Genomic DNA, 12,722 nt, shown 5'->3' on the forward strand with positions numbered 1-12,722 from the left:
GCTTCTGAGGGGCAAATGTTCTAGGCACAAGGGTCACCGAAGGAAACACTTTTCATCTACAATTTCTAGCTCTCTCCTGAACACCAAAGTCATTGATAAGGAATAAATCTCTCGATCACAGTTGGGAGCCAACCTGGGCAGGGAAGTTCGTGAGACTCTTATCTCCTATTAACCAACAGAAAATAAGAAATAGAGCTGTGGCTCAAAGTGGTAGAGTGCTAGCCTTAAGCTTAGGGAGAGCTCCCAGGCCCTGAGTTCAAGCCCCAGGACTGATACCCCCCAAAAAGAATAAACCTCTCATGTTCCAGCTTCCTGGTACTAATTTTGTTAAACTGTAAGACAGTTATTTACAGGACTTACACCATTGAAATCCTCCCCTGTGTAGACCATCCTTTAGTCAATCTGTTTGTGTAGTTGTGCCTATAATGCAGTACATGTTTTCATAGATGTTTATAATTTAGCTCTAACTTTCACATAGGAGAGAAAACAGGCATCCATTTGTCTTTCTGACCCTGACTTACTTAATGTAAAGAAATGAGAGGTGAGCCACGGATAATAAAGCTCAAGGCTTTATTGGGGGACAGACCTGCGGGGTTGTTCTAAGCAGATAGGGAGGCAGCAGCAGTAGACCAGTGTGGGCCGAATTCAAACAGAATTTTAGGGGAAAGTTGTATGGGTCACATGGACACATATGGGTCACATGGTTCACATTACATGGACTATGGGAAATTGGGAGGTAGTGTCGCTTTGAAGAAGGTATGACAAAGGTGTTAAATGGGCTGCAGGAATTGGGGGGAGAGTCACATCCTGAGAAGGAGTGTAAGGTTACAACTGGGACAGGAATTTGTATGCAACACCAGAAAAACAATACCGCATCAGGGAAATAGAAACTTCCACTGATTTTTGTAAACAGGTAGGGACACAGGGCAGGGACTTAATTGGCAAGCTGACTCTGAGACCTCAGGATTAACAACCAACTTGCAGTTTAACAAAATGAATCTCTGGAGGGTGGAGGGAAGGCGTGGCTCAAAGGGAAGGAAGACAAATAGAGAGAGGAAGTGTGGGCAAATGCAATCATAAAACTCGGTGTATGTGTGTGAAAATGGAGCCCATTTTCCTAAGGGGATGAGTGGGGCTAGGAGGATTGGGAGGAATGATGGAAGGGGTGACATTCATTATGCTATATTGTACTTGTCTATTGACCTGTAGAATTGCAAATCCTTTGGATAACGACTTAAACATAGTAATAATAAAAATATAATGTTTACAAAATAAATAAGTATATTTATCACCCTTTCTTTGTATTCCAAAAGAAGAGGGATCATTTCTGTCCATGCACCTCGTATTTCCTCTGGGGTTAGGTAAGTCCAGTAGTTTCTTAGTCATGGGGCTTGATCTTAGGGCCTGCATGTTATCCCTGAGCTCTTTTGCTCAAGGCTAGTGCTCTACCACTTTGAGCCACAGCTCTGATTCCAGGGTTGGTGATTTGTTTTGTTTTGTTTTGGTGGTTAAATGTAGATAAGAGTCTCATGGACTTTCTTTCCTGGACTGGTTTTAAACTGTGATCCTCAGAGTCTAGTGAGTAGCTACAGGTATGAGCCGTCAGCATCCACCTTCTAAGTCCAATATTTGGCTATATATACCTTTTTGTTTGTCTGTTTTTCTGGTGTCAGAGGTTGAATTTAAGGCCTTACACTTGCTTGCTCACAGCTGGTCCTCTACCTTTTGAGCCACTTCTCCAGCCTGGCATTTTGCTGGCTCAGTGGAGATGGAGTCTCAAGGACTTCTCTGCCTAGGCAGGCTTTAAACTATGATGCTCTGGATCTCAGTCTCCTGAGCAGTTGTGATGACAGGCATGAGCCACTAGCATCTGGTTTATTTTTTATTTTTGGGTCCGGTTGTGGGGCCTGAACTCTGGGCCTGGGCTCTGTCCCTCAGCTCTTCAGCTCAAGGCTAGCACTCTACCACTTGAGCCACAGCGCCACTTCCGGCTTTTTTTTTTCTTTTTGCTTATGTGGTGCTGAGGAATTGAACCCAGGGCCTCAGACATACAAGGCAAGTGCTCTACCACTGAGCCACCTTCCCAACCCTAGCATCTGGTTTATTATCCTCTTCAGATTAGGCCCTGACTTACTAGCAGTTTTAGTTTCCTGCCATTACAAGTAAAGCTGTTACAACTATGTAATCATCCATCTATCACATCTCAGAGCACTGCAGCCGAATTATGAAATCATGCACATGGAAAGATGTATATAAAGGTATTGACAGGCACTTCCTGTATGCCTTGTACTACTTTAATAGTTGACTTGTTCAATCACTTGCATGAATGCTCAGGGTTCCTGTTGTTGATTCCCCCTGGTTGGAAAGTCAGAAACTTCAGCAGAAAGTGCCATGGTGAAGGTTTACAGCTACAAGGGAAGAAGTACTTGCCTATCGAGCTTACTTCCAGCCGAACTGTCCCCTGATGCCCTTACTATTGCCTTATTTCTCCTCCACTGACAGCTCTCAGGTGCAACTGAGAAATAGAGACCTACTATGCCTCTTTCCTTAGTATTCAGGTAACATGCATATTGTTTTTGTAGCTTTGATTCGTCTGGAGGCTAAACTTTGCATATTAGTTAGAATTGTGCAGGGCAGTGGGTGGGTATGGCCCAAGTGGTAGAGTACCTGCTTACCAAGGGCAAACCCCAGTACTGCTGGATGAGGAAAGGGTAATTTTCTGCTTCAGTGAACTGCCAAGGTTTCTATCTGTTACTATTTGATGTACATATTTGATGTATGCAATATATTCATGTGAAATATGAATACAGATACACATACATACGTTGTATTTTTAGGTTTACCTATAACAAATATTTTATTATTCCCTTCGCAGTGTTGACATTTAATTCAATTTAGTATTATTTGTCATTAATAACATAATTGAATTTTTTCTGGTGGTATGGCGTTTGAACTCAGGGCCTCACTTTTGCTAGGCAGGTGCTCTACCACCTGAGCCACACCCCTGTACATTTTTTACCTTGGTCATTTTTCAGATATCTTAACCTTTTTACCCAGAGCCAGCCACTGCCTGTGATCCTTCTACCTCTTCCTCCCCCGACATAGCTGGAATTCAGGCAGGTACTACCACTCTCAGCCAAACTCATTTTTATCTTCAGCCAAACTCTTAATTTTAAAATGCAATTATCTGTCAGTGCCTGGTGGCTCAAGCCTGAAATCTTAGCTACTCTGGAGGCTGAGGTTGGAGGATAGAGGTTCAAAGCCAGCTCTAGCAAGGAAGTCCATGAGACTATCTCTAATTAACCACTACAAATCCAGAACTGGAGGTCAAGTGGTAGAGACCTCATCCTGAGTAATAATGCTTAGGAACAGCACCTAAGCCCTGAGTTCAAGCCCCAGGAAGACATGCACTCACACACACACAAAAAATCTGCCCCCATTCCTTTATGATTTTGGATAATTTTCAGAATCACTTTTTCCACTGACAAAAGAATAATCAAGAGAAAATAATTGAAAATACCATAAATGCTGCAATTATTTGGGAAATTATTACATTTATTAAATAATGTCTTTCCTTAAGGAATAAGATAGATTCCACTCATGTTTTTCTTCGCATATCTTGATAATATGTTGTGCTACTTTTTTTTTTAAACAAAGACCCTAAATGTTCTGTAAGTTTATTCACGGCTATTTTGTGTATCTTATTCATTTGAATAATGTCTCTCTTTTTTAAAAGTGCTATTTTTCTTTTCAATTGTTGTTGTTTAAATACTGAAAAGATTTACCAAGGTAGCTATAGGTCATGGTGGCTAGCACTTTGCTGGTCTTTCAGTCAGTTTTCTATGTAACTTGCTGGTTCAAATCCATTCTTACTAGATCCCTTTGATTTTTCGGGGGGAAAAGAAAAATCATATATCAGTTGGAAATGACAATGTTGTCTTTTTTCCCCTGGATTCCTCTCAGGCATCAGCCATTTGTTTTATTGCATTGTCCCAAACTTCCAGAACAAGTTGGGTTATTGTGGAGATGGTGCTGGTGGCAATGTGAACCTTACTCTGCAGAACATTCCAGAACTCCCTCAGGGCATAAAATCACCACCAGTTTAAGATATGTCCCTTTGTCTCTTATCTAGAATTGCCTTCCTTTTTCAACTGGCTCTTGCCATTTGATTTTATCTGACTCATTTTACTATGATACTAGTAGGTTCTTTTTTCTGGCCTATTTATTCAGTAGAGTTTTGTTTTCTTTTTTAGTAATGTTTTTCTTAATAGTAGTACATACCTTCATTCTTTAAGGAAGAGAACATAGGCTGTGGGCAGCATTTTCTTACATACTATCAAATTCAACTTCCTGATGTTTTTCCTTCTAACTGTACAAGTGGGAAACTCATTTAATTTTCTTCCCTTGAGCTAACACTGTCCAGGTTTAGGTGCAGGGTTATGATCGCTTTATAAAAACAATTAGGAAGCTTGTTTCTTCTCTCCACTCAGTTTATAGAGCAAAAGAATTATCTGTTCTTCAAACTTGGAAAAAATATTGTTCATAAAAAGCAGAGCCATGTTTGGAGGTAAGCCTTGACTGCACTTTCAATTTCTGTCCTGCTTACTTTTTTTCTCTTCAAACTTTCTGCTTCATCCAGAGTCAGTTTTGGTCATTTATATTTTCCTAGAAAAGTGGTTATTTCATTGAGAATTTCAGATTTATTAGCATGAAGCAGTACACAGTTTCCTCTTAGGATACTTTCACTGTCTTAGCCACAAGCACCTCTTCCTTTTAGTAAATTTTCCTCTTTTATTTTTAGACTTCAAAAGTTTGTTTGTATGGTTGGTTCAGATATGATACTAATAAGTTCCAGATAGCAAAGTTAAGGAAATAAATTTTAATGTTTTCCCCCTTTTCTAATGAATGTCTGTATCTGTTTCTCTTCCTTCCTTTTACCCTTCTTTCCTTTTTTTCCTTCCTTAGCTTCCTTTATTATCTTCTTTTGTCCCTCCCTCTTCCCTTTCTTTCTTTCCCTCCTTCCTTCCTCTCATCTTCCTTCCTTCCTTTCTTTCTTCCTCTTTTTCTTTCTCTCTTCCATTATCTTTCTTTCTCTTCCTTCCTCTGTTTGTTTTTTCCTCTTCTTTCACTTGTTTCTCTCTCCTTCCCTCCCTCCTTCCCTGATCTTCCTATCTTTCTTCATTTCTTTCTTTTTACATTTATTTCTCTTCCTTCTTTTCTTCCTTTCTTGCCTTCCTCACTCCCTTTTTACCCTCCCTCCTTTCCTTCCTTTCCCTTTTCTGATTTCCTAAAGCTGACTTTGCTTAAAAATTTTATTTGAAGGCTGAGCTATTTTATGTTCACCCTTTTTGGTTAATAACAAAAAGATTTAGCTTTTAAGCTACCAAATTGTCCTGAGTTTGACTACAGCAACATTCCCTAGTTTTTCCATAGGCAGCTTTCTTATCAAGTTTTTCAAAACATTTCTGAATTATAGTTTTTCCCCTCTGAGGCCCAAAAGCTGTTTATGTAGGATTTTGTTTTAATTTTATGAGATTAGTTTTGTTTTATTTGAATTGGCATTCGTAAGTTATAGATATTTTAATGAAAATGCATTTAAATGTTGCCAGTATAAAATTTCCATTGGTGAGACTATTCTAAGATTTATTTTGTAAATAAATAATGCGATCAGTTTATATTAATGTGTTATTGGCATTATGAAAATAAAATGCATTACATATTTGAGGGCTCACGTTTAGCAGCAATTATATTGCTCCCTATAGCTTTCTTGCTTACGTTCATTATTAAATATATGCACATCTCTGTGGTTGCTAAAGGTCAAAAACGTTATGCTTGTTTTAATCCCTCCATTTCTGCTCATTTCAGGTCTAAATGTGTACCTACAGATTGGAATACTTAGAAAATGGCAAATCAGGAAGGAAGCCTGAGGTCCCAGACAGTGACAAAGGAATTGGATAGAGCCATAACTGGCAGTACAGAAACACCCCTCTCCCCTTCCCCAACACGCCCTAAACTATGGTGTTTCTTAATGTACAACTTTCTCAAGGAAATTAACGTCTAATTCCACATTGATGCTTTAAAGCAAAAGTACCTCGGCTGTTGCCCAAAGCCAGTGAAGCCTTGTCCGGAAGGACCTGTGATTCAAAGGGCCCAGGTAAGAAGCAACAACTTCTGCTTCACCTAAACACACAGTTTGCTGCACACAGCAACTGCCACCCCAAATCCACACGGAAGTCCTTGCTGGTTCTGCCTCTCTGGCTCTCCCTTTTCTCTTCCACGGTCTCTTCCTCTTCTCATGGGAATCTGGTAAGCCTCTCTCCCCTACTCTCTCATTTGATCTTTTCTTCTCTCCTTGTTGCTATGCCCTGTGATGTTCTTTATGTTCTTTCTATTCATCCTGACTTAGAATTGACTGGGATATGTTAACCTTGTAAAAAATATATTGATTAAAGATAGAAGCAGGTTAGCTCACACTACCTACAATCCTAGCTACTCAGGAGGCTGAGATATGAGGATCACTGTTCAAAGCCAGCTTGGGCAGGAAATTGAGTGAGACTCTTATTTCTAACTCCCCCCAAATCAAAAGTGGATAGGTGACTCAAGTGGTAGAGCACCAACCTCAAGCGATTAACCTAAGAGATAGTACCCAGACCCTCAGTTCCAGCCTAGTACCAACATACACAAACACACACACACACACACACACACACACACACACACCAAAAGTACCTTAGCACCAAAGTAGAGGAATCTAAGAACTCGTCCTTCATCATGATGGTCAGATCTTCATTATTCAATCCGACTCCATAGAACACATGAGGAGGGATGAGCCACGTTGACAATGAAGCCCCCTAAATCTTAGAAATCCATGAAGCACTACCCTCTCAAGCCCATTGGTCTTCCATAACCACACTCCACACCCACATGTCCTTGTCACAGAGAGGCCAGGCGAACAATGGGACTCTCAGCTAACACCATAAATGAAAGTCCAGGCCCCAAAGTGTGGTTTAAGAATCAGCAGGTGGAATAGGGTGAAGGAAGAGGGGTTCAAGGTGAGGCTCGCAGCTGCAGAATTCCTGCGTATTCAAGTCTGGACACAGCTCTGCCTGGGCCCTTAGAAGTCCACCTAGTCGTCTCTACTGCATGACTCTAAGCTGGACATCTGGTGACTGAGTTTCCACATGGTCCTCCTCTTCTCAATTCATAATCAAAATCCTAGAAGTATTTTTTAAATTTAAAACTAAATTCATTCATGCATGCATGCATTTTGGTGGTACTGGGGTTCAAATTCAGGGCCTTGGGCTTGGAAGGCAGTTGCTTTACCACTTGAGTCATACTGCTAAACTTTTTTATTTTTTCATTTTTTTACATAGAGTCTCCTATTCATATCCAGACTGGCTTGGCCTGACCCCTCCCCTATTTATACTTTATGGCTCTCATACAGCCAGATGACAGGTGCACACCACTACACCCAGACATAAGTGAACAACAGAAGGAAGATACAAGAGAGCTGAAAGAAATTCTGTAAAACATGGAAGAGGAAAAAAATCATTTGAAAAGCTACAAACCGTGCTGAAATTAAAAATACATATTGCTCAGAAAAGATTGACATGAATGTAAACTGTGAACTCCCAAGAGGAAACAGGAAAAGCACAGCAGAAATCATGCCAAATATACAAGAGCAGACATTTTGTTATGGAATGGCAAGTTATATGTCCTATGATTAATATAATACACCAGATACCAAGAAACATGGAGAGAGCATAATCGACCAAACCATGTCCATTAAACCTAGAGAGTTTCAAGACTAGCCAAGAACATCCTACATCTGTCAGCTACTCTTGCCAACCTTGTAATAAAGAAACAAATAAATGAAACAAACACATTTTAAAAGCTACTTACAGGGATAAAAATTAAATACAATAGTTTAGGTGCCAGTAACTCACTCCTGTAGTCCTAACTATTCAGGATAAAAATTGAACACAAGAATCCAGTTGCTTACTCCTATAATCCTAGCTACTCAGGAAGCTGAGATGTAGAGGGATGGTCATTTAAAGGTCAACTTGAACAGAAAAGTCCAGTAAACCCCATGTCTATTAACCAGCAAAGAGCTGGTTAGAGGCTTAGCTCAAAAGATAGAACACCAGCTTCACAAAGCTCTGAGTTCCAATCCCAGTACTGGATTAAGCACAGTAAACAAAAATAAATAAATAAATACAATGTCTGGACTCCTCCGATGTAAGAAATGAGACCAAATGTTTTACATCCTGACAAATTGAGATATATAAAAACAAACATAATAGTCATAAAACTTTCTGGATAAAAAAAGTATTTGATAACCAGGTTGAGATTTCCAATAGTGGGATGGGCCAGGCATAGTAAAAAGAGTGAAAGTGTTTGTTAAATCAACATAAACAAAGGACTTTAAAAATTATGACCACATAAAGCAATAGAATTTTTTTATTAATGTTGACAAAGTTGGAAACATAATAAAACATGTTACTGGGAGGGTAATCTTTTTTTTTCCTGAAAAACTCCTTGTAAAGTGAGTCATCAAAACAGAAACAAAATTAGAATTGCCGTCCATTCAGTGGCAAATAAAACATATCTACTTAATGTCTGAGTCACTGCATCTTTATTTAATGAAGAATCGTGAGTGGCCAGGGAAATCAATGAAAATGCAAATGAGATGATAAATATCATTATTATCAACCGACCAATCACGAGCATGCCATGCCAGGAAGACTAGAATGTTGAGAGCATGGTGGTCCAGTGCTTCTCTGTGCAACATGACCCCACAAGATGTCTCACAAACAAAAGTCCTCATGTAACAGAATTCCCCAAGTCACCAGAAGCTATCTGACAACACAGCTCAGAAGAAAGGGTCATTCCCTTGGCTTCCTCAACTTTTAGAAAATCAAAAGCTACCACCTAGATTTGGGTATCGTAGCTTATGTCTGTAGTACCACCTCTTGGGAAGTAAAAGCAGGGGTGAGGCTATCCTGGATAGGAAAGCCCTTAAGGAGATTCCATCTCCAAATTAACCCATGAAAAACTGGGCTGGAGGTATGACTGAAGTCATGGAGTGTCATGAGAGAACCAGCTGAAGAAAGAATCAGGCCCCGAGTTCAAGTCCCAGTCCTAGCTAGGAGGAAGACCATCTAATGAGTGTGCTTTTTCCTGAGGGTCCACCCTAAATAAATGTGTCATTCTTTCTCATTGCTTACTTCTTATTACTGGTCCCTCATCTTTATATAAGTTGTTGTTATTATTGTGGCAATTACCTTCTGCCACTTTTAACTAAAAGTTCATTCTGTGAGGAAGGGCACATATTCTATTTTGCTCACCATCATATCTCAGACCTAAAATTGTACTTGACGTACAGTAAATGTACAATAGCTTTTGTTTTATTGGGGGGTTTTGTTTGTTTGTTTTTCCCTGGTCCTGGGGCTTGAACTCTGGGCCTGAGTGTTGACCCTGAACTTCTTTTTTTCAAGGCTAGCACTCTACTCCTTGAGCCACAGCAACACTTCCACCTTTTTTTCTGAGTAGTTCATTGGAGATATGAATGTCATGAACTTTTCTACCTGGTCTAGCTTTGAACTGTAATCCTCAGATTTCAGTCTTCTAAGTAGCTAGGATTACAGGTGTAACCACGGGTGCCTGCCTACTATTTTATTTTATTTTTTTGCCAGTCCTAGGGCTGGACCTCAGGGCCTGGGCACCATCCCTGAACTTCTTTTGTTCAAGGATAGCACTCTATCACTTGAGCCACAGCGCCACCTCTGGCTTTTTCTGTTTATGTGGTACTGAGGAATTGAACCTTCATGCATGCTAGGCCAGCACTCTATCACTAAGCCATATTCCCAGCCCTCATAACTATTGTTTAAAGAAAGCTATAAACCAGGGATGGAGGTGTGGTTCAAGTGATAGAGAACATACCTATCAAGTGCAAGGCTCTGAGTTCATAACCCAGAATTGAAAATAAGCAAATAAACAAAGGTGTAAGCCAAAAGCAAAATATGACATTAAACTACTCAAAGAAAGCTAAATACAGGTATTATATCAATTAATGTGGATAAAATATAGGCAATTATTTACTGGGGGAAAAAAGATTTGATTACCCCAAAATAAACTAAATGAAATATAGTAGTTAAGAAAATACAGGCTCTGAAGAAACAAATGCACATTTTTGATTTCTAAATCCAGGTCATTGCTTAGCTTAACTCTCCTCTCTCTTTGGGCCAACTGTTTGCTTTTCTCCTACAATGATTTTTTGAGCCTACCGGCAGATACAGGTCACCTACAAGGTGATCCAGCCCACAACACTGTGTCCAGTCATCCACTAGGAAAGAATGACATTGTGTGTGTGTGTGTGTGTGTGTGTGTGTGTGTGTGTGTGTGTGTGTGGTGTTGCATATTGGAACAGGAGGAGATGCCCACAAAGTTGTCTAAAGCATAGCTGGAGATGTCAGAAGAGCAATCTGGACTGAGCAAATACATGTCAGAGTCCATGACATGTGAATGGCATCTGAAGCCAAGGAAAAAGACAATGATTGTAGGATTGGATAAAGCATTGTCTTTTCTTTGAGGTACTCTCCTTATTAGCCCTGAAAGACCCATGTCTTGATAACTTCCTCTGACAAGCTGTCATAGTCACTCTCCTTATATAGAAAGATAGTGAATGAATCAAAGAAGCCCTTAAAACAGATTTGTAAGATACAGGTTGACCCATTGTAACAAGGAGATGTACAAAACACTAAGTTGAAAACGAACTTTACAACTTCTGGCCGGCAAGCAGGGGGTGGGGGAGGGTTAGTTGTGGAGGTGGGGAGGGAAGGGATGGTAGGGGGGAAACAAAGGAGGAGGCAACAATGCTCGATAAGAAATGTACTCATTACCTTGCTCATGTAACTGTAACCCCTCTACAGTATTTTACACAAGACAACGAGCAAATCAGAGCACGTAGAGCCCAGAAATGAAGGGAAGAGGTAGGTGCAAGGAAGGACAGAAGGATCAGGGGGCTTAACAATGTCATAAAGACGAGTGTAAGGACATAAATCCGAAATCCCCTTTGCTGTGAAACTGAACCAGAGCAGAAAGCAGGGCTCAAACAGCCAATCAGAGAGCGAGGAGGAAGGGGCGGGGCTTGTCAAACTCAGGAGTCGGAGGGGGTGGAGCTGATCATCTTGAAGTAAACTGAGACAGAGTATCCATTTCCTTCCTCAACAGGGAAGAAATGATGCACATCAAGTCACCTAAACTATGGCTCCCCCCACAGTCCCACAGGGTTACAAAATTGAGAACTAATTGTCTTGAGGACAATTTGTCAAGAGGAGAATCAAAGACTGATTCAAAGGTAAGTACATTTTAAAAGAGAGTGAAAATAAATCATCAAAGGTGAACCCATGATCAATTTTGTTCGTCATGGTGGCGCATGCTTTAAGTGTGATTCAGCACGAAGAGGCAGGAACTGATGGCAAGTTTGAGATCAGTCTAGCATACATGGTGAGGTCTTAAAAAACAAACAGGTATCATAAATGAGAACTTTCTCATCAATAAAATTCAAGTGGGTCTTCAAATTGATTTGGGTTTTGGATTCGCTTTTGCCTTCGTTATTGAGTTGTAAAAGTTTTTATATGCATCTCCCAATGCATAAGTTGTCTTTCATTCTATAGATTTATTTTCTGTTCAGTAGCTTCTTATCTTTTCTTTCTTTTTTTGTACTGATCCGGGGACTTGAACTCAAGGCCTCTGGGCACTGTCCTTTAGCTTTTTTGTTTTGTTTTGTTTTTGCTCAAGACAATCACTCTACCACTTGAGCCACAGTTCCACTTTGGACTTTCTGGTGGTTAATCAGAGATAAGAGTCTCAGACTTTCTTGCCAGGACTGGCTTCCAAATTCAATCCCCAGATCTCAGCCTACTGAGTAGCTAGAATCTTAGGCATGAGCCACTGGTTCTGGGAAGTGCAGAAGCTTTTTAGTTAATTTTGTCTCTACTTCTGCTTTTGTTACCAGTACTGTGGAGATCATATTCAAGGAATCTTTGGCTAGCTCAATGAGCAGAAACTTTCCCCATTTTCTTCTTCAAAGAGTTTTCAATGTATCAGGCTTATTGAGTTTAAGCATTTATTTCATTTTAACTGACTTTCATGATGTTTGTAAGACTGTTGTCTAGTTTTGTTCTTTTACAAGTGGATATACCATTTTCTGAAGGCCATTTATTGAAGACTTGCTTTCTCCACTGTGGGTTCTTGTTGAATATCTGTTGACTATATAGGTGATATACAGGTTTCGTTCTGATTCTCCATTTCATTCTATTTATTGAAATGTCTGTTTTGTGTCTGAACCATATTGTTATAATAAATGTAGCTTTATAATATGTTTTGAAATCAAGAAGGATGATCATTATTCTCCCTGGAACTCTTTGACTGTTCATGGTCTCCCATGGTTTCAAATTAATTATAGAATTTACTTTATTTCTGCAAAAAACAAACAATTACACTGGTGATATGGATCAATTGGTAGAGTGCCAGCCTAGCAAGCTTGAAGTCCTGCGTTCAAATTCCAGTACCACCAAAACAGAATGACATTGAATCTACTGATTGCTTTGAGAAGTATGAACAATACTTGACAATACTAATTTTTCCAATAATAACCTACTTATTGGTGATTTTTAACCTTTCTTTGGTAAATGTTTTGTGTTTTTTAGCACATACAT

This window comes from Dipodomys ordii, unplaced genomic scaffold (assembly GCF_000151885.1).
Source record: "Dipodomys ordii isolate 6190 unplaced genomic scaffold, Dord_2.0 Scaffold19, whole genome shotgun sequence".
Classification (NCBI taxonomy): Eukaryota; Metazoa; Chordata; class Mammalia; order Rodentia; family Heteromyidae; genus Dipodomys; species Dipodomys ordii.